We start from the raw sequence: 26,147 nt of genomic DNA on the forward strand, positions 1-26,147 counted from the left end.
GGGGACAGCCCGGCTGGGAGCGGAGGATCATTCCGTGCTGGTGGCTGATGGGGAAGGAGCGGCGGCGGCTCCGCGGTGGGGATGGGGTGCGCTCTGCCTTCTTCTCCCCCCGCCCCGCTCCGCTCCCCCGCCTGCCGGATCCTGGGGGAGGCGCCGAGGCGCGGGGCGGGGAGCGGCGCTAGAGCCGGAGCCGCCCGGGCAGGGGCGCGCAGCCAGGAGGGAGGGAAAGGTGCGGAGCGGGGCGGCTGAGGGGCGGCGGAGCGCGAGGAATGGCGCGCGGGCCGCCGGCGGCGGAGGGGGGGGCGGGGAGAGCGCGAGGCGAAGGGGGGAGGGAGGGGAGGGCGGGCGGACCGGCGCGCGGGGGAGGGGCGCCGATCTCCTCAGCGGCGGCGCCGGCCGTGAGGGGAGGCCAAACCGCCCTGCCTTGCCTTGCCGGGGAGCCCCGCCGGGCCCTGCCCGCCCTCGGCGGCGTCCCCGCGGCAGGAGGGCGCGGAGGGTGCCGGTGCCGCTTGTGCCGGGCGGGGGGGCGCTCGGTCAGCGCGGGGTGTTGCCGCTCGGGGTCCTCCTCTTTGGGTGAAGGGGCTGCTGAGGGCTCTGGGCAGAGAGAGGGAGGACGGGGAGGCGTTGCTTGTGCAAAGAAGTCCCGAGTCGGTCGGTTCCCTCTCTGGGAAGAGATGCTTGTAGCTGCTCTGAATGCAAGTGTCACCAGAAGCCTCGCTGGTCTCTTGGAAACCTGCTCTTGCTGTTACGTCCAGTTGTTGGATGAAGTGGTGGGGCAGGGCCCGTGTTGCCAATAGGAGGTAGATTCTCCTGTATCTTTTGCCAGGCAGACCGCTGAAACGAGGTGCCAAATATGTCCTGGCAGGGCTAGCTATCTGCATCAGGTATTGGATCCACTAGTGTTCTGGCGGTGGCAAAACCCCACGCTTGCCTGTCTCTGTGTACTTGTAACTGGTTTTATCAAACGCAGGGGACTGTTGCGTTGGGTGTAGCAGATGATAGGTAAAACGGGCTTTGTTCGCTTAGTGAGATTCCTGCTCGTCCCTTTGTGCAAAGTCACTGGAGTTCTGTGGACTTGTTAACCTTGCCTTCACCTCGGATGGTTGAAAAGAAGGGGCTGTAAAAATAACTAAGCTTTGTTTGAAACATTTGAAACATTAGATATTCTCTATCAACAAAAAAGATGGGAATTGGTGGAAAAAACTGTCTTATTTTGCAGTGCAGGATGGAGATAGTTCTTTTACCTGCGTCGTCTGCGGATAAACTGTAATGAATGCACAAGTTCTGTTGAGAGGGTGCGAGCTGGGAGGAAGGTCAAGCTGGATCCAGCTTAAGGTAAAAAGTGTAACTTATAGTAGGTACCACTAGTATTCTGCAGCAGGTTAATGTTTTTGTGATGGTTTAGGGGCTCGTTATGATTTCACTGTTAGAGCCATTGGATTTCAGTTTTGTCTGTGGCATGGACAAGTCACTTTATTGTTCTGTGGCACCAGTTTCAACATAATAGAAGTTACTGCAGTAGTTCTGGAATATAAACTTTACAAAGCATTTAGGACTTGTGGTTTAGGGTGAATTTTATTTTAGCTCTGTTCTAAATTCTCCTTTACAGGTGTGAACAAAGGTGGCCCCTGAGCTGAGGCTTCACAAAGGAAGGTTTGGTCTGGAATTTGTTTTCATGGCACAGGTGAAGACCTTTGGAAAAGAACTTTAATCACGGAAACAAAGTGTCTATAAGTATAAACTAAAGCAATGTAATATTTAAAAAAAAAGTTTCTGAGAATACAGAGATAATTTTTCTTTTCCCTTTGTTTTCTCAGAAGAAAGAATGTAGTTTATGTTCTAATTATATAAAGTTGCATAAAATGCCCCCCTCCAAGCTATTGGGGTAAACTTATTCAAAGTTCAAAACCAAAGTTAAATGTTTATAGCTGTTGATTTCCCCTCTGCCCCGTTCATGTACATGCTGTTTGTGTTGCAAGAGTTTGAGAAGTCTTGAGAACTGTTTGGAGAGCTAAAAATGAATGGAAATGTTGCACAGTCCAAATATCTAAGCGTCCTATCACAACGGTAAATAAAGGTTAAAAAACATCTTTGCAGAGTACAGCTTTTCTGAAACAAACAGCAACAAAAAAATCTGGTCACTAGACTGACTAATACTTTTAGGATTAAAAAAAAAAAACAAATCAGCTTTAAAATGAATGTGATTATGCCACTTAAACTAAGGATCTGGTTCTGTTCCCTTCATAGTAGGGGAAGAAACTTAGATTTTGATGGAGCAATACTAAGTCTTAGCTGGGGAATTTTTATTATGTGTTTCTATGAATAAAGCTGTCAACTATCTGTTACGGATGTCATTGATTAGAAATACCGCGTACTGACACAGTGTATGGAATCCTGTCTTGTCAGAGTCCTTAACAGAGCAGAGCAGCGAAAGTGGTCTGAGCCCTGCTTACCGTGGCGGGAAACTGCTCTGTAGGATCCCTGGTCACTGTCCTGCTGGAAGATCAAAATACTCTCCGTTCTTATCTGTGTGTTCTGGTTTTTAAAGCTCAAGTACAAAGAAGTTAGTATTGTGAGTAATCGCTGTAATCGCTACAGTTGATGTTTGATTTTTGTACATGGTTCACATATTTGTCCAATTTCTTCATTGCTCAAAGTAATCTGTTGTTAACTGTATGAAAAAGAAATTCTAAATACAGGTTTGCATGTTGAAGGTGATCACGTGTCAGAGTCCTGGGCCAAAATCTAAAATACTGCAAACACTCGCTGTAGAAGCTCTTCGGTTATGACTGAGCCTGAGTTAGGTTTTTATGTGCTTCTCTGTGATTATCTTTCAGGTATCTTCTGATCTAGCTTTAAAAACTATTTACTGTAACTGCAATTTGGCCATTTAGGTGACTTCATCCATAGTTTATTTTTTGTTATGGGTGGTTCTCCATGTTTCTCTTCTTTCCTTTTTTTTTTTTCTTTCTTTTCTTTTTGGTTAACATGAATACTTCAGCCTTATATTGACACAAGTTTCATACGAAGGGCTCCTGTACATTAAGCATATGCATCATGTGGGAAATCCTGCTGTGTTCTATGCCTGTAAAATTGGGTAGCTGAGCATTTGCTGAAATGAGCCACTGATTGTTTTTTGTGGCTTATAATACTCCTTTGTAGATCTGCTGGTATCTTGTTTGTCCCTGCTGCATCTAGACAATGCATTCCTTCATGTTTTGTGTAACATCTTCAGCCATTTCTGTGCATGTAGATAGGGTAACTGGAAAGAGAAAATTCTGTTCTAAAATTGTCCCTCTTCCCGCCCTTAACTTCCCCACCCCCCAGCATAGCTGGAGTATTGGTCACTAAGGGGATTTTTAGAACCGTATTGATTGCTGGTATCCAGGAATTCCGGGGAAAAGGGACAAAAATATAAATTTTCTGACAGCACAATTTTACCCTTCAAGACCCTTAAAATCAATAGAAGAGTGCTATAGAATGAAAAAAAAAAAAAAAAAGAGGAGGAGCTCAAGATGTTGGATGAATAAGCTCTGGAGCTTACTACCGTTCTAAGAGGCTTGGATGTTGGTGCTGTGCCTTCTGTCTGTTGTTCAGTTGTTTAAATCTCTCCCAGTAGTGGTTAGCAAGGTGTAAACTGAGTGGTCAAGTCTAAACCCAGAAGAGTTCTTGTCTGCTGTTATTTGCTCATTTTTTTAAATGTAATCAGCTCTTTGAGGGAGTTGGCCAAGTTCAAAACAATATGTTTATCAGTGCTTGCTTCTGGGGCCGGCGTATAATTGCTCTGGCTTATGAGTGATTCCCGTTGGTTTCTGCATTAATTGCTTGAGAATACTCCACATTTGTGTCAAAATATTCTGCTTTCTAGCAGTGATTTTAAGTAATAGATTGATACTCAACTGGGAAGTTCAGACAAGAAATGAAGAAATGTTATTCAAAGCAATGTATAGAATGGGAAGCAACTGTTTTAAGTTAGCAAATAAGGAGAAGAGGTGAATGCTTCTGGTATGTCTCAAAACTAGCTTTTTTTTTCCCCAGAGTTGAGTGTAGGATGTTATTTCCCTTTTTATTTGCACAATATCAGGCATACCAGTAGAGCCTAGAAATTCATGATTAACAAAACAAGGGAAGAAATTGTTTCACACATTTTTGCTGGTCTACAGGAATAGGATGATCAATATATACACCTGTAAACCTTCCATGACTTGTACACCAGTTTGTAAAATGGTTTAAATAGTTTTCTGCAAGTCTTTTGCAGTATGCCATCCCCCCTCATGTTTCTATTTGTCAAATATATTTTTTTATTTCTTACCAAAACTGGTTGTCGTAGTTGGTGGGCTTTTAGGACAGGGTTTAGATTTGTTTTGGAGGGATTTTGTTTGTTTGTTTTTTAACCAGGAGATGCACTGCGAATTGTCTCTTTTTGTGAAAAGGATACTTAAGAGTACTCATTAAGTTTTTTCATCTGTGTTCTTTAGATAACCAGGCAATTCCTCATGTAAACTAGCAAATTTCTTTGTATTTCTTTTCTGGAGCATTAATCATTTTATTATGAAAGTAGGATGACATCATTACAAATAAGTGCTTTTTTTATGGTTTTGATACTTCATTTTACTCTATGGGATTCAACAAATGGAAAATGATTGTTCAGTTCCAGTGGCTTATAAAACATATTACCTATTTCATAACTGAATATTCAGTCATTCTTACTGCTTGGTTGTCCTTTTACAAGCTGTCCTGTCCGTGATCAACTTCAGAACTTTTGTAAAATTTCATGAATTAGACATTGTAAGCCAGAAATATTATGTATTAGCTTAATTACTAGACAGACATTCAGGATAATTTAGGGGGGAAATGCGCGTGTAACATGGAAGTGAAAAAATCCTAAATTGAAGAAATAGAATAACTTTGAATTCAAATGAGCTGGCCATGCGGCTTTCCTGGGTAGTTCACAGAGAATCAAAATACAGTAAGTTGTTAGACATGTGACAGGAGAGAGGGTGGGAAATCAGCATTACTTTTTTTTTTAGCCTGTCATAAATCTGTGAGTGGGTCAACACAGAAGTAGGAAAAGAACTTTAGGGATTCTAAAGGAATTCTGATACAGTTCCTGTAAAAAAAGCTGATAAACTCAGCTGTGGTATGGCAGAATAAAACACAAAATCAGAGGGAGGAAAGAAAAATGGCAATTTTAGTACAAAAAGTTTAAGAAGGATACATACCAAAATTCAAAGCTTAAAAATGTGTGTTAATGTATCTGGTAACTAAGGTGGAAAATACAGTGAAGAGTGATATCAAAATGAAACTGTATAAAATGAAATTTATTAACAAGAGTTTGCAGGACTGATTTAGCTGTTCCTGAAAATGGCAAGAGACATTTGGAGGACTCTATTTAAAATAGAAAATTTGGAAATTCTTGTCAAATCTCTGTGTGTTGGGATAAATAGAAAGGTGGTTTGGTGTAGTTTTGGTTTTTGTTTTGTTTTTTAATAGCTGTTTGTCTCAGTTACTTAAAGGAACAAGCTCATGATGTCAGGTTTTTACAAGGCCTGCACACCAGCAGCGTGAATGTAGTTGAAAGTACAGCAGCCTTACTATTGCACTAGGGCTTTATGAAAACTTTTAGGAGTATTTGACCAGTTCTGCTCTTTTCTGGGGGAGAAAAAAGGAGATGTAGTTTTTAGGCTTTACAGAATTATTAGGTTTTGATTTACTGAAGAAGAACAGAGTGCATTTCTTTCTTACACTGAAAATAAGAAGCACCTGCTGTAGAAAGAGCGTATTGTACCAAACTTGCTGCCATGGATGTGGGAGCTTTCAAGTCTGACAGTTTAAGTAGTGAAGATGAAAGTGAGGACAGTTCTTGGGCAGGGGACTTCAAGAGGAATGTGATTCATGGGACATAGTTACTAGTGTAATTTCCAGTGCAGCTGCTGTAGTAACTTCTGCCAGTACTAAAAAAAAAAAAAAAAAAAAAAAATAATCTGTGTGTCCAATGCTCTATTGGTCGTAGTATAAGTGGTAAAGATGGGAGCAGCAGAAGTGTAATACCTTGTTCCACTTGCCAACTTCAGACTGGCGTACGTGGATGGAGCTGTTTCTGCTAGGTTTCAGACTGACACCAAAGCTTCACAGGATTTCCTAAAGTCTTTAGGCTGGGCTAAACTTTTAGAATTGGAGGTGGTAACATTTTGTTTCGTGTTTTCTGTAAATAATAGTGAAAGGACAGGGATTCAGAGGGACTGAATTACTCTGATAACGGGGAAAACCTGTTGAATTCAGCCAAGAAAAAACCCCAACCCTTAAACACCTTCTATTTTTGCACTTCCGTTACACAAGGTTTTATTTCAGTAATAAATGCATTTGCTTCAGTATTGTAATAAATAGCACTTTTCTACTTCTCTCTGTGGTAATACTTTCTATTTGCCATTCCTTAAACTGTAGGTCATATGTTTCATTTATTAGTATTTGTTTCCAGTTATGTTGAATGAATCATTTCAGATTTGATCCAAAATGGAATTTGGAGTGAGGAGCTCTTAAAAAATTTGGGGGGACGAGGGATAAGGAGTGTTCTGCTAGAGCCGGGGCTTCCTTTTAGTATAAATACTAGTTCAAATGAGAAAATCTTTTACTGGAAAGTGGGGGGACTTCTGAAATACTAACCCCAACACATTGTCTTCTCTCACTAGCATGTGTCATCAAACATCACTATTCTAGCAGTCAGTAAGTGCAGTTTCCATTTAAAAGTCTTAAAGTGAATTGCCAAAGGTCAGTCTAGTGTCCGAGATGGATCTGGAATTCAGGGACTCTGATTTTTATAGCCCTGCCTAGCCCCAACATCTGCATTAGCAGATCATAAAATTTCATCTGTGCAGTGGAAATAATTATTCTCTCCTATTTAAGAGAATATTGCAACACACACACACAACCTTCCTGATTTTATTCAGTCTTTCTTATCCTCTTCAAAGAATTTCCAGGTTTGTTCTTAACCTCTCATCTGCCCAGTGCTTCACTTCTGTCATTTCCACGTCCTGTTTCTTAACAACTTACCTCCTACAGCTTCTTTGGCATTCTTGAGCAAAGGCTTTTGTGGCTTGATTCAGCAACGAGGTGAAGAGGGAATCGGAAGTTCCAGTATATGAAGTTATCACAAGATTGTTAGTTATTTCGTGAAAGCGTTCTGTGAGCATCCCTGACTGCTGCCCCTGCTCACTGTTATGGTACAATTCCTACTGACCTAAATTCAGTCGTACTGTAGGATTGAACTCTACTATAGGGCAAGAAGAGACTCCCTGTACTCCTCTTAAGCACCTCCTGACTGCAAACAGAGCGATAGTAAATAGTGTAGTTCTGTAGCTTACATGTCTGGCATGTATATATATATGCATCGGGGCTCAGCCCTAATAAAGTGATCTTTTTTGTGGCAGGTATATCACATATTTTCTTTGTCATAGATGTCTGTCAGTTTAAGGAATGAGAGTCACACAGCAATTTTGAAAATGCCATTAAAAATTAAGATTCTCTACAAAATTTATTTTTGCCTGGAGGTTGTGGATATTATTTTTCTTAACAATGAAAACCCCAAGCCTGAAAATTGAAGCTTAATCCTTTTTCTGTGCCATCTTTGAACCTCTTTCCAATACAGAAAGCAGGGTAAAAACTGATTATTTTTTTAAAAAATCTAAATAATCACCTTTTGAAGCTAATGAAATAAAAATAGTTCTAGTTCTAAAATGAAAACTACAGTTTCAGCTGGTGTAAAAGATCAGCTCATCCCAGAGTGTTTTCCTCAACAATTAGGTCTTCACAGACTCCCAAGTAGGTTAACAAGTAGAGTTTAATAATCCTTTAGTTTCTCTGCTGACTAGTTAATTTTTCTGCCAAATGTATGGCGCATTGTACATCCATTGCTTTTTTTTGCCCAATTACATAAATAATTCCATTGTTAAACTCTGAGGTTGATCACAGGTGGCGACAGGACATGAAACTCCTGTTTTAGCCAGCGCTCTGAAAGAGGATTTTGCAATTGTTGTAATGGGTCAAAACCTCATCAAGGCAGAGACAAAGCCAGCCAATGGATTGACAACTATGAATAATACCTATGGGATAGGAAATCTAGGGAAACCTAGATTGATCAGAACTTCTAAATCCAAACTGACAGCAGAGTTACCCCTCTGTCCACCCAAAAGTACCAAGACATGTGGGCTAGTCTTCAAGTGCATGGTGTGTCTTCTGCCATTTTTTATGCCCAGTTATCAAAATAAATGCAGCTACTTTTAAGATGCTGAGGAAGAAAAGGAAAAGTTAATTTAACAAATTGAAGGAGCCTTGACTTGTGCTAGAATACGTGGATGCTTGCTTTATTCAGAGATGGAATGAAGGGGGAAGGAAGCAAACTCTAGCGTAGAAGTTATTATCAAAACCAGATTAATTTTAAAGATAAAAGTAGATGGGCCTTTTTAGAAAGTTACAAAGCAGGGTTCTTGCATGCCTGCACAATTGATGCCTTTAAAGTGGAAGTGATGCACTGGAATAAGCGTAATGGCTTGATGCTGAATAGGAGGTTGAGCGCGTACTGGCCGCGGTGGCCTGGCTCGTGGGGTTGCTGGAATTGTTGCCATTGGCTTCGTGAGCGCTTTGGTTTTGGCTCATAAGCCGCTTACAATTCCGCTTCTGCAGTGAGAATAAAGAACAATCAGCAAGTTTGTACGGAAGCTGCTGGTAGACATCAGCCATGAGATCTAGTCTGGCATTTAATTAAAATTTAATTAAATAAATGTTTTTCTGGAAATAATTGAGACTCTTAATCCTCTTGTGGCCACGTTGTGGTGTTTTCCCTCCTAGGTGGGCATGGAGTTTCTGGGTGGCAAAAGCAGGAGTTTTAAAAGTAGCCCACGCAGTCTGTCTGTAAAGCTGTAGTTCAAGTAGGTTTCGTGTCTGCTGACATAATAGTAGCTATGGGGGTGAAGGAGGACTTTGATAAGTAACATCCAGTTTTACTTCAGTACTCTGCAGAGCGGGGGTCCCTACCTCCTTTCTCATGGAAAGAGGACCCTAAAACAGGAGTGCTTCATGCACCACTAGTAAATGGAGGCCTCGACCAAAAGATAAACCTTGGTATGCTCTTCCAGTGAAATACATTACTCATTTGTTATTTTCTGGGTAACAGCCAAATCATTTGTTGTCCCTCCCCACACACACTGCCATTTCTAAAGGAAGTCTTCAGTCTTTTGACTGTCATACAAAACTGTTCAAAACCAGACTTAAGCAATTGAAATTCAATTAGTTCAATCAGAGCAATTCAATTGACACAGCTGAGTTCTGTGATCTGAACAAAAGATTTTGCTTTAGTTTGTAGGAATATATAAATGATGATGTGATTGTCTTGTTCCTAGCCCTCCAGATAGATGTAATGCATTTTAAAGTTTGCTGTTGTACCCCCCTGTTTTACTGCTTGAGGTTTATGTGGTACCTCAGCCTTCCATAAAATTGCAGATGAAAACAGTCCCCTGGAAAACAAGAAAGCCTGGGTGTTTTCTGTGGACAAGTGTGCGAGCGTTGGGGGTTAACATGTCACATCACAACTAAATTCAGTAAATGGCTCAGTCAGCCGGTCCATCTTGAGACGGATGATCTTGTAACATCCGTTTGTAGATGATAAGTCATTTGAGGTTGTGATTCATGACTCGACATTAGTGATGTTCAAGTCAAAACCTGACCTTTATCTCAAAGCAGAAGAGGTTATGATGTCTGATTTTCTTAAATCCATTGGCACAGATCACTTTACAACATACAATGGGGTGCAAAGCCAACATAAGCATGTTTATTCCCCACCAAGAGGACCAAGATTCTCCACTATCTAGAAGCAGAAATTTTCTTGGTCATCTTGTTTCTGCCAATAGCAGTCGTGCTCTTGGACTTCTGTTTTCCCATGGCATCCGCAGCTGGTTGCCACCACCTCTTTTCTCACCTTCCTAGGTGCTTCCTTACTATGTTGTGTTTGTCCCTCTTTGTTTTCTGTATGTAATCAAAGACCGCAGGCGTCGTCTTGCTTCCTCTGTCTCTCACTTTGTGTAAGCATGGAACTAGTGGTCATACCAGTTCTCATGTTACCTAGTTCTGTTTTCTGTCACTATTTAAAATCTCATTTTGTCTTTCTGAAAGTGTCTGTGTAAATGAGGATTCAGTTCCCTCATCGCACAGTTAAACTGGAGATTCTCTTCCTCTGACAGTCTTCCTTTGCTGTCCTAGTCGTGGCAGATGAGACAGCCTTATCTGTTTATCACACAAATTCAAATTGGGCATCATCTTTGAAATAAGATTTTTCTCTAACTCTGAGTAGGGTTGTCTAAACTTCCATATTTCTTTCTGCATGACATCTTAAATAATGAGATCCTTGGCCATCTGCCCATGGAAAACTTACACAAAATGTCATCATCTAATTAATCGCTTCTTCCAATCCTGTTTTCTCTAACTTGACAAATTTCATCATGTGTTACATCCACACAAAGCGATGCTGCGAAGAGCTTCGTACGGGGTAGTGGTTTGGCATTTCGTCTCTTTCCTTTGCTCTGCTCTCTCGCTGTCAGTGGGAAGTATTCTTCCTTATCTCAGATCCCGCACTGCCCTGTTTCTCATCGCCTCACCATAGCCACCAGTTTTGCTTGATGCAATGTGCCAGCCTCCATAGTCTGCCTGTCGCATTTGAAGCCATTATTGTCACAGAAGGAGGAGTATCCCATAAACAACCCCTTCTCCTGAACAACCCTTAATTTTCCTTTACTATGATGACTGCAAATGTCTTGAGAGTTACCTGTTGACGTACCGTTGGGACTGTCAGTGTTGTCTTGCTGTTTCTTTGGGCCTCCCTGCCTGTCTATCCTCTTGTTGCCTATTAGTTTCTTTTTGTGCCCCTTGCGGAATTTTATCCTGTCCCAGGAGTTGACATGAGTCGGTGGCGAGACTTTATAGACATTATAGTAAAAGAAATAAATAGCGATAGAACATGAAATAATCAAACATTGACTCATAAGTACAGAAGGCCATGTAGTCCATACTTCCTCTCAGGGCAGAGTCAGCCTCACATAACTTTCTTCCTAACAGATGTTTATGTGGGCTGCTCATGGAAGTAAGTAACACTGAAGTCTCTGCTCCCCAGTAATTTACTCCGGTACCTTGCCATCCTTGCTGGTCATAACATCTAACCTGAATCTTCCTTGCTGCAGTGTAAGCCTATTTCTTCTACAGCCTCTGAACAGAAAATAAGGTATTTCTTTTTTTTTTTCCCTTTTATTTTCTTTTTTAAAAACACTTGAAATAAAGTACTTGCAGTCTTTGTAGTCTTTTTTGTCAGGCCAGCCTCCTCTTTTTCTTCAGCCCTTCCTTGTAGGTTGTTTGCTGAACATCTAGTTGTTCTTACTGGCTTTCTGAACGTAGTCTGTATTAGGTACACCTCTTTATTAAGGCACAACATTCCAAAGCTGGGTGCTGTACTCTGGCTCAGACCTGGGTTCTATTTGTCTTTGATCTCCATAAAGTGCAGCGCTGCTGTCAAAATAAACACTGTTGACTCGTGTTCACCTTGTAATTTCTCTGTAACCATTAGATTCTTTTCTGTGGAGTTCTTTGGCTCGTTCTTTCAGTCCGGTATTTATGTGATTGAAGTGGCAGTAATAATAAGTAGCTGCAGTTTTTTCCTCAACAAGGGTCTCGGTCTGGATGGTCAATATGTCAAGGAAAAACTGTTCCTCGAGGGAAGTGTGATCAGCATGAGGAAGTTGCGTGGCCTTGGACTGGAAATGGAACTGGAGAAGATGCTGAGGCTGTTCAAAAGCCTCTGGTGGATATAAGCCATCTAATTCTTTCGTGGTGGTTTGGCTGTATCCTTGTAGTCGCAATATCTGTTAGATCAAATAGCATTGCTTCTCTGGTACTTATCCCTTAGGTATGTAGAGGGAGGAATTTCATCCCTTTTCAGCCTTCATTTTTCTAAAGTGCCTATGTTCTTGATGAGATATGTTACAAAGATGATCTTAGCTGTTCTTCTCTGGACTTGTTCTTTGCTAACAAGAACAGTTATATTTCTGCTATTCTAATCTATTTCATGCTGGGCGTCACTTACAACGCGAGGGATCCAGGCTTCATTGCTGAACCTTGAACCTCAGAGACGACATAAAGAAGCGTAAGTGTATCGGATGGTATTTTGAAGAGCAAGTCTAGAGGCCAAGTGGCTGAAATTGGTTTTTCCCATCCACACGATACCAGAGTGCTGCGATGGGTGAGGAGCAAACTGCCAATACTGGACCCAGCAAATCTTACAAGGATTTTCAGACTGGAGGGGACAGAAAAGGTCTGGGTAGAAAAGGAGAGGAAGGATTTCTTGTTATTAATCACTATCCATATTGTGTGCAGTACTACTGTTCTAGGCCTTGGGAAATGACGTGTTATTTTCTTTTAAATGTGACGAAAGCAAAACCTAGGACTAAGTGGTGGATATTAAACCTTGAATATGCCAAAAGGATTTGTCATCTGCTAAGCATAAAAAGACTTCACTTCAAAAAGAAACAGGGTGGCTAGGCCCTATATGTTTGTTTTTCTTCATATGGATCATGTATTTTCATTTCTGTTTAAGTGACATTTATGCTGAATGGAAGTGCTTTTCCTTTACAGAAATGCTGTTACAAAAATAGTAAGTGATTTAATCAAATGAGCTTCACAGAATATTCACAGTTCACCCTCTGTGTGCTAGAGTTCAGTGTTGTACAAACAGGATCAGAAATTCTTTGCTTACCTAGCAGCAAATTGGCTGCTTAGTCAGATATGCAAAACACCCTGTTGAGCATACAATGCTGAAATAAAGTTTTGATAATTTAGCTTTCTTCTATAGTGTCATTTGTTGCGGGGTCAGACTTTTCGGATAATAGCTGTACAAAGTGCCTCAGCATTCCGCGTGTCTTCTGAATGAAGCTCAAAGCACAGATCTTTACGCTGGAATGTGTGCTTGGAGATGATCTAGGGAAATATTCAGAGGCTCTGAACGTTGTTACTGCTTATGTGCTGCGTTTTTCTCTTTGAAAATTCCCAGAGCTTGTGATATGTTGTGTATATTTAAAAGCCCCATGAGGGGAGGAATAAAATGCATTCTTCTGCTTTTCCTCCATACTTCATGAATAGTTTCTTTCTTGAAAATACAAAATGATATAACCTTGTTTATTTTCTTACATCTACTTCTACTGTTTTTACAGCAGCCTTAAAAATGTACTCTTTCTGTCATTGTTCCTTAAACATTTGCTTTTCTATCTCAGCCTCATGAGTGGAAAACCATAGGAACTGGATGTTTGTGGTTTATTAGCATTTTAAGTTCTTCTACTAGTTGAGAGTTCTAGAAATCGCTGCAATACGGGCAAAACAAGTAGAGTTGCATTTTCAAATATTGTTTCTGTATGTGGAAATTCTGTGGCCACCCTCTGGTTTTTTCCAAGGCTGTTCCACAGGTCAGTCAGGCATTCAAAACTTGAATTAATTTGTGTGAAAACAGATAAAAAAGAAAATTCACTTGGTGGTTATGGGGTTTCTTACTATGGGCATCGGAAAACACAGGAATGCCAGCTAGCATGAACGAGAGTGTGTGCTTATAAAGAAATGTGGGTGTTCATCTGGGGAAATAGACTTACAGGATCAGGTTCTGAAAATCAGCAGGGCTGAGGGAGTGTGCGCAGGTATGTAGAGCTGCGTGCATGCTGCATGCAATGACCATCCGTGCAAACTGAGCTGCTGTGGGCGCAGATGAGCTGTACTCGTTTTACCAGGCATACATCTCATTTGCACGCAAGTTCACGACAAGCGACCGTACAAATGAGAAGTCGAATGACTTGAGCGTTTTGTATTAATTATGTTTGTGAACTTTTCAAACACTCTAATACGCATGGTCATATATATATATATATATATATATTTGAAGATACATCTCTGCATACAGGTAACTAAAGGTAAGTTCTAGTACCAGGAAAAGAATTAGTACAAGGACAGTCCAATGCTATAAGCAAGTCCCCTTTGTGTTTTTATTCTGTGCAGTAAGATGGAGGGATTCTGATGGATTATTTACTAGCTAGGGGTGAGTACTAAAGGTGGATTTTTGTTCTTCTGAAATGAAAATGGTGGCTCACCAACTTCTGGTTTTCACAGACACCAGCAAAATATCTTCCCCTTGATTTACTCTTCAACTTGTTCCAGCTTTCCACCTTCCTTCTGTGAATACTCAGAATGCGTCTTTACTCAGCATCTCTGGATGCAAGGGGAACACGGGTGGGCCTTAAAGCTAAGGGTAGGAGATGAATTTAAGCAAAAGAAGATGCTACTTGAATGTTGGCTTTTGTTGTTTGGGGTTTTTCCTGCAAAGGGCTGCTTCTATCTCAAATACACTTTATAGTCATAGAGCAATGTTGGACTCTCCAGAAATGTCTAAACTCCACCCCAAAAAAAAGCCCACAGTAAAGGAGTGATAGGAGTGTAGAAGTACCTACAGAACATGTTTTGCCTTTTTCCTTTTTTTTTTTTTTTTTTAGGGGTATCCTTTAGATTCCTGCCAAAAGGTCCTATTACTGAATCCTATACGTTAAGCTCATTAGTGTTTTAATTAAAAAGTGTAGGCACTCCCCTTAAGTCTTGATTAGATGCATGCATATATTGTTTCCTCTGTCAAGAACTGTCTCCTGTACTTGGTGCTGGCCACTTTTTCTCGTGGCCTGATCCTGTTTGGAGAGAATCCCCCTGCAGCTAATTTGGAGCCTGACAGAGGGTGGGAAACCACATGTTTACAGCACCGTTGATCACATATACAGAAAGCCTTGGGTTTAATTGCTGGTTAAAGTGTTGAAATTGGGGAAGAAACGCTCTTGAGATCCTTAGCGTTGCTGTCCTCGTGGATCTCCTCGGCAATCCCTCTGTTTAGGCCAGTCAGATCCTTAATGTTTTATTGAGGCTTTGATACAGGCAAGTCCATCTCACCGCAATGATTAAGTAGATCTGTCCTTTTATAATTTTACAGTTTCTTTGGCGAGACTTTGATCACCTCCAAGATCCTTGCAAGATGCCATCATTTTCCAGGGGGTCCCTCAGTGAGTTGTAGTTTACTGTCCATCCTGGTTTCTTTCAGTGGGGCAATCCTAAAGTCAAACAGTCCCCTGTTGCTAGCCTGTACTGGTACCTTTTAGGGATTTCCATCCCACAAGGACAGTAGACAACAACAGGATGAGGAAAAGCCCAGGTCTGCATTTTGACAGGTACCATCATTTCAGCAGGAGACCAGTTCCTGTTTGAGGATTTCCAGGTCGTTTCTAGAGGACTGGAAGGAGCTGTGCCAAGGGAAAGCAGAGCAGAAGGAGCGGGGTCCGCGTCCTCGGTATCACCATGACCAAAACTGGGCCATGTCATCTTCAGATGCAGTAGGCTCCTGAGCAAGTGAAGGTCAGCAAGCACAGTAATGTGTTGAGGAGTCTTCGGAAACAGGCTTTGAATGAACCAGGCCACCCCGTTCAGAGCCTCAAACAACAACAGAGAGATGACTGCTTAGGCAGACCAGGTAAAACAACCTGAACGGAATTGCGTTGTGCAGACCTGGGGGATTGCAGTACTCGAACGGGGCTGCAAGCAGGCTTCAGCCGTACCGTTGCCCTCCTTGCCTGCTCTCCCCAAGAACCAAACCTTGCGGTAAGGAAAATGTGCTGCTGTTGTGAGATTGACGCTGGGACAGTGTTGAAATGAGGGAGGCGGATCCCGCTACCTGCTGGTTATTGAGGTCCAGTAGTCTTTTTATGTCAGAACTGAACTTGCAGGGAACGTCCTGTAACAGTGAGTAGCAGAGTGGAAGCCCGTTGCTAATCTGGTGGAGCTGATAAAGGGCTGGTTTTGGGTTAACCTACCACTAGCTTGCATTATGAAGCTTTTTTTGGTGTGATGAGCATACCTGCTTCTTATTTCTTCATTAATAGCAGAGAATACATTTTAGCCTTTCCTTCAAGGTAGAAGAATGGCCATTAAATCTATGTCTAGACAACAGCCTTTCACACAACAGCCGTGAAGTGCCGCAATGTATTTAACCTTCTCACCTCGAGGTAAGTATATGTGACTTGGCTGTCAGTGTGGCCGTAACTTAGCACTGAAATGATACCATTGCCTAAGATACACAGTCAGATATTCCAAAAACAACAAAAAAATAGTCTTCTCTCTGTGTGGATGACTGTGGCTGTCTGGTGAATGTCATCTGTGTTAAAGTGCTTTTAGCATGTTGCCCAACAAAAAGTGTGTTACAGCAGCGCTTTGTTAGCATTACCATTTTGCTGGCCATATCCACTGTGGTTTCCAGGGTCTTGTCTTATGTCTTGGAATTGTCTTATGTTTCTGGAATTCTGCATCTCTGGACTTCTAGAAACAGAGTTTGTTAATCTTTCATGCATTTAGTAAGCATATATCCCAAAACAGACTGTGTTTTGTCTTTTGCCTATGGGCTATGTGCATAGAGCACAGCATAAGTTTTGTTAGCTATACCTGATTTTAAGAAGTGGAAGGAAGTAATAAGGTAAAGCCCTTACACTACACGAGTTCGGACCAGGAGGGATTCATATGCTATGAAATATGCGTAAAAGAAAGGCATTTCTGTCTTTAATGTTATTTTATACAAGTATGTTCCTAAGGCTTTTGTATTGAAATTTCTTTTTACCAGTGCCCCATGATTTGCAGATGTGTTTTTCCTCAGCAGAAATAACTGGCTTCGCTATTATGTAATGTTATTGTTAGAAAATCCAAAAGTAATATTATTTAGAATCGCCTTCTACAAAGTTTACTATTCCACTGATACTGATCTTTGGCAGATACTAGACAGGAGTGACTAGCCAAGGCACTCCAATAGGAGCAAACAGAAGGAACAGGGTGTTTGAGCAATCTATGTGGAACATTAAGAGTTCTCCAGATGTGACTTTGCAGCCTCATGTCCCCAAAAGGAGTTACCAGTATAGATCAGGCGTGTGTAATACCTAAGGAAGCATTAATCAGCTCCCAGACGCCTCGGCAGGCTGTGAAACGCTCTCGGGAACAGGCTGCCAAAGAATGCCGATGATCAAGTGATTCTTAACTTGCCTTTCATTGGGGAAATGTGTTGTCAGTCAGTATCTTGCCAAGCAAGTTTAATGGGGTGGAGATTCTGGGAAAACTGGTGGGACTGGAAGTAAGTAGTACTCTTCTAATATTAAAATTGAGTTAGGCTTCTGAATAAAAAGTGATTATTTGCCTAATTTCCCTTCAGATGTTCTAATATACACATGGGTCCAAAGCTAATTCTCTGACTGTTTAATAGCTTTTAGCTGGTTAAGATGCAGACCTTCAGATTGGGGCGGGGGGGGGGGGGGGTGTTGGGGAACAACGACAACTGGTGGCTGGGAAATCAGGTAAGTAGCAAACTTTGGAATTTCTTTTGTTCTTTGTTTCTGTTATTTCCAGTGCTCTCATTCCTTTGTGGTCTATTATTTCTATGGATATTTCTCAAAAAGCTGTTGTTCCTGCTTGTAGCATATAGCAGAACGGGGAGAAGTGGTTTGTAATGTTATTTTTTTTTTAAAATATTTTCCATGATGCCTAAAAAGCAGGATGGAAAAGAAATCCTCTTGATCTTTTCAGAAATATGGCTTGCCTTTTTTTTTTTTTTGTTGTTCTCTTCTCTCCTGTTGGGAGATTGTGGATAACCCAGAGATGGGGGGTTTGGAAAGATGTCAGCTTTGGAAACCCGTGCTTGAAAGGGCAGGGATTTGAAGTCTCAGCCAACATTAATTCTCCCCAGGTATTTGAGTTAATGAACATAAATAGAAACCTGGTAATTTTAAGCCACCTGTAGTAAAGCAATTTCCTTTGCAGAGCAAATTTTGCTACCATCTCTCTCAGATTCTGACTATCTGTTCCCCACGGGAAGGAAAACCTCAGAATCCAATGTAAGATCTCAGCAGGCAGGATTATTTTTTTTTTCCTTTTAAACAAAATGTAATGAGTTACACTTCTCCTTTTGTTTTTAGGGTATGTAAAGAAAATTCACAACCTGGAAAAAAAACAAACCACAAACCACCGAACAAACTTTTTTAATCTTTCCCCCAAATGAATCAATTTGGATTATTTTCTTTGAGTAGACTGACTTTCCCTTTAGCTGTGTGTCTGTTCTATAGGCTGTTTCTGTTGTCCAAAGACTTCCAGGTACTTAAGATCCTCATTCCTGGAGGTGCCATGCATGAAAAAACTACTCAGAAGTTCCTAGAGTGCAACCACGTTTGGAACCCATCTCAGGGTCTCGGTATTTGCATTAAGCATTTTGCATTTCAGCTGCAGTTGGGAGAGCGGAGTGCCTGTAGCCTATAGATACCTGATGATTAAGGTATTTTAAGTACTGGGATAGCCAAACAGCCTGGTGATGTTTCGAAACGGGTAGTCATGGTTCTGGTAAGCCATCTCATGGATCACTGTGGTGGAGGTGTGCCATGTGTCTGCAATTACCATGTTGCACGTTGTATCAGGGGTAATGGAAATTTGGGACTTAAGCTCAAAGTGAACGGTCCCTGTGATGCTTCTTGTTTCATACCAGACATTTCCTTGATTCCCCTCCCACCCCCAAAGCAGAGACGGCCCTATCAAAGAGATGTGCGATTGCACTGCGTCCCTCACGCTGGCGAGTTCCAGCTGGCTGCTGCAGGCTTGTGTAAAGATGGGAACGGATCTATACCCAGTGGCACTGAGCAAGGGGCTGAGGCAGAACAACACGCTTCTTTATGTCATTTATTTATTTATGTATTGAGAAAACCCATGCAACAAATGCCAGTTTGGGGATTAGCCAGCTGACCCCGCCTGGGAAGTGCTGTAGGTCTGCAATAAGAGAAGTTGAGGATGTCCAGAATGAGTTTTCTCTGTCGCAGATCTTGCTTCGTGGCTCCACAGCATTTACGTGCATTCACTGCTGCCGCCTCTCCGGCCGCGAGTCCGTAGCCAGCCAATGTGGTATTGACAGATAAATCACTAGGTTGTCTCTAGTGGAGCCAGCACTGCTGACCAGAAGGTGTTTGTCCCCCCTTGGGTTATTTTTGTCTGAGCAATGCACAGGAACTTGATAATGGTTGGAGATTTTTTCATTAGGTTTTTTTCTCAGTGGAGTTTTTGAATTGCACAAAAGTCACCGATGGGACTCGTCACAGAATCGTTTAAGTTGGAAGGAACCTCTTGAGATCAACAAGTCCGACTCCTGCTGAAACAGGGTCAACTGCAGCAGGTTGTCCAGAACCACATCAAGTTAGGTTTGGAGACTGTACCTCCTCTCTGAGCACCCTGCTCCAGTGTCTGAGCACCCTCACCGTAAAAAACAAAGAAAGTGGGGTTTTGTACTGAGATGACACTTCCATATATTTTTTAAATTTGTACCAGTGCAAGAGGCAACTCTCACTACTGAGAACAGTCTGGCTCCCTCACCTTCATTCCCTCCCAGAAGGTATTTATTGTACACACTGGCAAGACCTCCCTGAGCCTTCTCTTCTCCAGGCTGAAGAGTCCCACCTCTCTCTTGTACGGATGATGCTCCAGTCCCTAAATCATCTTTGTGGCCCTGCACTTGGACTTGCTCTAGGACACGTCTGTGTCTGTCCTTTTATCTCTGTTTTGGCCAAAGCTGGCTCTCCGAGAGTGTCTTTTGCATTCAGAGACATTAGCAGCTTGCTTAGTAGCAGTCACCAGCATAGTCAAGTAGCGGGGGGGGGAAAAGAGAAAATAAATTCTAATGGTTTGGTGGAACAAACCAGTGGGGAGTCTGGCAGGGTGCGGCAGCTGCTGGGGGTGACCGGCTGCCTGTGGACCCCCTCTGTGACCCAGGAAACCCGTTTCCTCACAAATTCTTGTGTTCATCAACACAGAATACTCTGTAACGCCGAACAGCAAGCAGAGCTGCAAGAAATTTTGGGTATTGGCAAATTGTTAGACTTGAGGCCTGAATGTATTTTCTGGAACTTAATGCCATCTCTGTGTTCCTGTTATCTCAGATTCCTAATTTAGATTTGAGATCTCTAAGGGGTTCATTTGAACATACTCTTTACTAGCACTTTAAAAATGTCAGGCATATGTTTGTCAAATTTAGAGCTGGTTTAAGCACAATTATGCATGCATTTAAGCATAGTAAAGTGATTTCATGAACTATACCAATAAGTTTATACTAATATAATTACACTGATACTAGCAAGTTTTATGAATTAACTGTATTTGTTTCCAAACAAATGTAGTTAGTTGGGTTGGTACAAAATCTGTGCGGAGACAAACCCTTACTTTTGCTAATTATACAGAACTACAAAGGTGGGATGTGTTTTGTAAGATGCATCATAATATTCTTTCCCTTTAGAGGAAACCGAGTAGTTGGAACAAAACGCTTTAGTAAAAAGTGGGTGTAGGTTTGGTTTGGGTTTTGGGGGCTTTTGGGGTTTTCGTTTGGTTTCGTTGTTTGTTTTTTGTTGTTGTTTTGGGGATTTTGTTTGAGGGACCAGGGGCTGTAACATCCCTGGCAGTGTTCAAGGCCAGGTTGGATGGGGCTTTGGGCAACCTGGGCTAGTGGAGGGTGTCCCTGCCCATGGCAGGGGTGGCACTGGGTGGGCTGGGAGGTCCCTTCCAACCCAAACCGTTCTAGGAGTCTATGAATTTCAAGCAAGCAAGGTTGGGGGTTCTCTGGATGCCTTCGAGGAGGAACAAGAGGATGAGTCCCACCACAGCAGGGCAGTCCCTAAGCTTACCTCTCTGCATGCAGAGGTAATCTGACAACCCGCAGCCCCCGGTGTGACGTTCCCAGCGTTAAATATCAGAGTTAGCCTTTCCCTTCTGTGTTCCTGTTCCGTAGACCCTGTGGAAGTGGGGCCATCTCCAGCCCCTGGCAGTGCCGCTCTACTCCGTGTGCTGCTGCCACCTGGCAGCGGGGTCAAGCCTGAGTCTTCTCTGGGTGAGACTTGTCTCAGGGGATGAGCCTGCATTTCCAAACAAGCTGTATTTTAACTGAACGGAAAGGTAGGGCAGAGCCTGAGCTGCCAACGCTCTCAACAAAAAGAAATTTTCTTTTGGGAGGAATGCAGTGAAAAGTCCAGTCTTGTCTGGAGTGGATGCCATCTTCAACTGCTCTGCTGGTAGCAGAACCTCTCGGGGTCAAGTTCTCACTGGTTTGGTTTAGGGACTAAACTGGAATGGGCAGAAATGTTTGGATAGAAGTTTCCTATTAAAGCATCTGGTTTTTGAAATAAATGTGTTGATGTTTTAGTAACGTTTGGGGGGAAAAAAATCATTAAAAATTGAAATCATGTTTTGGTTTGCCTTTCCCACCTCATTTTATATTTGATAGCGTAAAGGGGCTTGTTTGATTTTTCCGATGTCAGATGTTACTATTTTTGATACTTTTGGAGTGGTTCTTGTTTCAGCAGTTTTAGCACAGGACCTCCCTCGCCCCAGCGGTGCCTCAGACGCTGCAGACTGGTAGCTGGGCCAGTCTGTTTTCTCCTCCATTTGGAAATGCAGGCATCAAAGTGAAAGAAATGTTCTAGTAAATTGGTTTTGAAGATCTAAAAGAAAACTTTCCTTTTCCCATGTGTTTTTCATTGTGTTAGTTTTGCAATATAGACTTTTTATCCCGATTCAGATTTTTTTTTTTTCCAAAAACAAACCCAAGAAAATCTAGTGTTTTCCTGGAACAGAAATCCCTTTTTCACACATGCATTTCCATTAATTTTTGTGGGACTATTCGCATAAACAGCTACAGAGTGCTATTGAAATCACAACCATAAATTTTGTAATAGGTTAAAAGTGTCCTGTCAACCTGTGGATAATAAATTCTGGATATAATGAAATTGCTCATAACTTTTTTTTTGGGGGAAAACAAACAAAAAAGATTGCATTTCCCCCAGTGATGTACAAGGGCTGTAATTTTTAAAGGGCTGAAATTCTCTTTCCCATTTAAAATTATTTAAACTACTTCCACAAGCAAACAGTGATGCTACGTTGGCCATACTGCTCTCTAATTAAATATTTACTCCAGTTCGGTATCTGGTGGCCGAACCAGGAACTCGGAAGTGCTGATGCTCCCAGCTCTCGATGCCGCATCTCCCCGCTCCGACAGCCCTGACCTTGGCGGGCCGACCCTCCGCTTTGCTCCAGCTGCTCTCCCCCGGGCACTGGCACTGCAAGGCTTTCATCCCTAAAGCTCTTCTGCCTTGCATGGATTTTATTTCCAAAAAAAAAATCTCTTTGACAGGTGAAAATGTCTTTCTTTGAAGTTCCCTGGAGAGGCAGATTCCCCTTTGGTCGGCGGTTTGCTGCACCAGCGCCTGTGCCTCTGTGTGTGCAAACGTTTCTGTTTGCTGTAGGAGCCTTTTGCTGTGCTCTAAATATTCCTCGTGTAACGAAGCGAAGTTCTTTAATTACTATTTTTCTTTGTGGAATGGCTCGTGGTCCCTTGGTCTTTTGATACTATCAGACTGAAAGGGAAAAAAAAAATCCTTTAAACAATTTTCTGACTCCCTCTAGAGGATTTCTTTCCAAGCCCAGAAATAGCTCCTCAGTGGGAGAAGCCAGGCGTTCAGTCGCGGCCAGGTTTCAGTGCAGATTACATCTTTTCCAGTACACACAGACCGCTTTCTTTTCTGTCAGTTGCTGCTAATGTCTCCCAGATTTTATTCCCACCGTTCTTTAAATATAAATGCTCGCAGTCCGTTTTTCCTTAGGCAACGCAAGCCCGACATTCTCAGCCGAAGGACCCCGCTGCAGTTACTGCTGCTTGAGGAGTGGCCGTATCTGTGATGTGCTAACTCCTCTGGACCAAACTTGCTGAGACCATCAAGTAGAAAGTTTAATTTTAACACCTTTTGGATGCCTTCTCACCCATGGCAATAGTGAAACTTAAGGTCTGTCATGCATAGCAACTCATTTTCATCATGGCAATTTTTTTTCCCCTTCATATCAGGGGATGCGCATAATTTTCTTGTATTTCTGTCCTTCCCTGTTGCTGTCTGTTGTTTCGTGCCACAGGTGGTGAAAAGTGCCCGTAAAGTTGGACAGACTGATGTGGCTTCTTTACAGAGGTCGCAAAGGAGCGGAGAGCTTTTTCCTGGAGTGTGCTAATGGGGTCCCTTTCCGAAAGGCGATAACGTGGTGGTGGTCTGTAGAGAAAAATGCTCCAGGGCACTCTGCGTGAAACTGGTTTCTCTGACATCTTTAAATGACAAGGAGTTTATTCCTCATATTTCAGATGCGTTACCTTATCTAACCGTTCAGTACTGTTATCTTATTTAACCGTTTCAGATGTGTTATCCTGTTTAACCGGGGGAATATTGCTAGCAGAAGTTGGAACAAGCAATCCCAGGCTCTTCTTGCTGCCACTTGTTGGTTCAGAATTCTTTCAGGATCTTCCTTAGCAAGCGGCTGTGGATAAGGTTAATAGCTGGATTATTGCTGCACTGAATCATTCTCAATTTGATACAGTTTGCAGCCACCTCTAATTCACCCTCTTATTTCCTAGAGGAAGCGTTAACCAGAACAATCACTTTAAAAGCAGTGGCTAACAATGGGCAATATCATTTGATTCTTTTAACATACTTACGAGCAAGAGAGAAGTAAATCAGCGTGTAACCAACTAACGCTGCCATCAGTCCCTTGGTCAAGGGGTCCGGTGTGGGTGCGTGCACGGACCTCTCTGCCTCTGCACGCCCTCGTCAGTCCTGTACCCCCCCGTTCAGCTCAGTTTTTTGGGGAGCAGGACCTGGATGGTTTCATCCACGGCAGAAGCTGCAGCACAAAGCTGATGTCGGGTCCCCCGGATCGCCCATCACGTCCCTAGCACGCACTGCCGGGACATGGCAACCCCAGCCGTGCTACCTACAGGTAGCAGGGTTATTTCGACCCCTTGACCAAAGTCCCTGCAAAAGCACAGTAAAAAGTACCTCGGGGTCAGGAGGGTGCGTAGGTGGTTTGCCTGGGGTGTTTCTGAAGGGCATAGCCTGTATCAGCAGGCACCGGTGGTACAGTGGAAGCGGTTAGTTATTGCTGGCTGTGCATCCTGGCTGCCGCTGCGTATTTCTCTGCCCTAATTGCAGCGAGTTGTGATTGCAGTAATTTCATATTTGCATCCTGCATCCTAAAAACGGTTTGGTTTTATGGTGTTTCACTCGTGATAGCAGAGAACCCCCAGAGCGCCAGCATTTAAATGGACTTTATTCATTTTTTCAGCGGGTGGTGAAGGCACACCTGCATCCTCCATCCCGATGGTCCAGGCTGGCCGTGTCGCGGTGCCCTGCGTGGGTCCAGCCGCTGGGAAGGGGATGCTCGATGAGACCGAGAGCAGGGCCAGGGCTGCTGCCACCCGGCGCTGGGTGACCGATGATTTTCCCAGCACCGAGCTGCCCAGGGCTAGGGTGTGCTTTTTTCCTTTTTTTCACCCAAAATCCCGCCGGTCTGAGGTTTTCCCAAGGGCAGTGCAGCAGCCCCTTCCGCAAGCAGTCACCAATTTACTGGGGAGCTGGTCCTGAGCTCACATCCCTGTTTTCAGAACCGTCGTGGTTTGTGCCGTGTTTTATTCATGGCACCGAGCATGGAAAAACAGAAAGGAAGCGTTAGAGTTATCCATAAGGGGGATGCTGACCTGCTTGGCTACACATACAATTCCTCCCCAAATTAACATTCCAAATACCAAAAAAAAATTTAAAGAGACTATCATTATACTACTGAAGGTAGTGACCTTAGATATATTCTTCTCAGTGTTTCCCCACACTTCTTTGTAAAAGGGGATTGTAAGTGCCTAGAAGCCACGTAGCTTTTGCGTGCTTATAAAAAATATATTTACGTCCTGTCAGTTATAGGTTAAGGGTTGTTACTCCATTGCATCACGAGGGGCCTGGAGGAACATAACGTTCAAGTATTTAGGGAAGTGGCAAGCTGAAATAGCTCTTCTGCAGTGCTTAAAGTAGCAATCTGGTGTCACTGCTTGAGCTTTTCTGCCACCAAGCGAGGCCGAGCGCGAAGCAATGAGTGACTGGCCCGTCTTCTCCCCACGGTCGTCATCTCCCGTGACTAACGTTGCTTTAAAATTTCATTTTCTTCATTGCGTTTTCTACCGCTTCCTTCAGATTATTCTCTGGTTTCAAAGCTTGTTTCGCTGGTTGTGCCCCAAACCGCAGGCGTTTGCTCAGTAATAGTGCCTTAGTCTATTGTCGATGGAAACGATAACTCGTATCAAGACTCCTCTTCTTGCTTAAATCAAGAATTTATCAAGAACGATGATGTCAGATGCGTGACTTGGAGTTCAGCCCGCTGCTGCTGCCCGATGGACAGGGCAGCCGAGGAGGGGGGGACGCGTCCACGACCGCTCTTACCGACCCGGGGAAAGCTCCTGAGTTTATTCCAGTCCGAGCGCACATCCTTCCATAGCTATCGCTCTCTGAGCTTCGAAAGGAACGGGCACAGAAGAGATTTGAGATTCCTGGTTGTACAGAGGGCTCTGCCCGGTGGTTAATTGTACGCGTGCCTGCGGGAAGCCGTTGCTCGTGTTAGTCATGCTGCATAAAACACCTTTTTCCCTTTGATTGTTTGCTGAGCAATGGGTTGTTTGAGAAGACAAAAAAACTTTATGTTCTTGCTCAGAGATTCAATGAGCTAGAGTAAATCTATGGCTTTTTCACAGTCCTCTGTGTACCTTTTTCCGGAATATATATTTTAAATGTTCAGCCACTACAGAAAATTGTACAGATAGAAAAATAATACTAGGCTTTGCCTCTTGTATAGTAATAAAACTTTTACATTGTCTCCACAAACGTCTACCTGAATAGACTGTTAAAACACTACTTGTACCTGAAGGCGATGCAAGATAAACCTGTTAAAGGGCGTCTCTTACCCAAAACCTTTCCTCCTTTACATACGCTGTTCCCATCGCGGTAGAAGTTGTAGGACTGTTGCTAACTGGGGCGTAAGGAACATTTGGAAAGAGCAGAAGGCACTTGCAGACACCACCAAAGTTTATAATATTTCTATTCAGTTGGCAGTGTACTTGGTGGTGGCATTTATAAATGTTTTCTGATGATACGGAGGAGGGGAAATACCTTTTTTCTTTACAG

At 42.8% G+C, this 26,147-nt stretch overlaps 1 protein-coding gene across 10 annotated transcripts in view; it reads left to right on the forward strand.

Annotated features, from left to right (window-relative positions):
* The first annotated feature begins 24 nt into the window (after positions 1-24).
* NOX5 (NADPH oxidase 5) overlaps positions 25-26,147 on the forward strand; it is a 48,647-nt gene continuing 22,524 nt past the window's right edge. For 2 of the 10 annotated variants that reach the window (XR_008578664.1, XR_008578666.1), the window contains exons 1-3: positions 51-229; positions 1,220-1,335; positions 1,610-1,684. The gene's annotated coding sequence lies outside the window, so the exon portion shown is untranslated. Of the gene's footprint in view, positions 230-1,219; positions 1,336-1,609; positions 4,686-15,296; positions 16,113-22,766; positions 26,142-26,147 lie in introns of those variants that run through there. The other 8 variants (XR_008578670.1, XR_008578669.1, XR_008578671.1 and 5 more) reach the window with 8 other exon arrangements.

This window comes from Grus americana, chromosome 10, assembly GCF_028858705.1.
Source record: "Grus americana isolate bGruAme1 chromosome 10, bGruAme1.mat, whole genome shotgun sequence".
NCBI classification, from domain to species: domain Eukaryota; kingdom Metazoa; phylum Chordata; class Aves; order Gruiformes; family Gruidae; genus Grus; species Grus americana.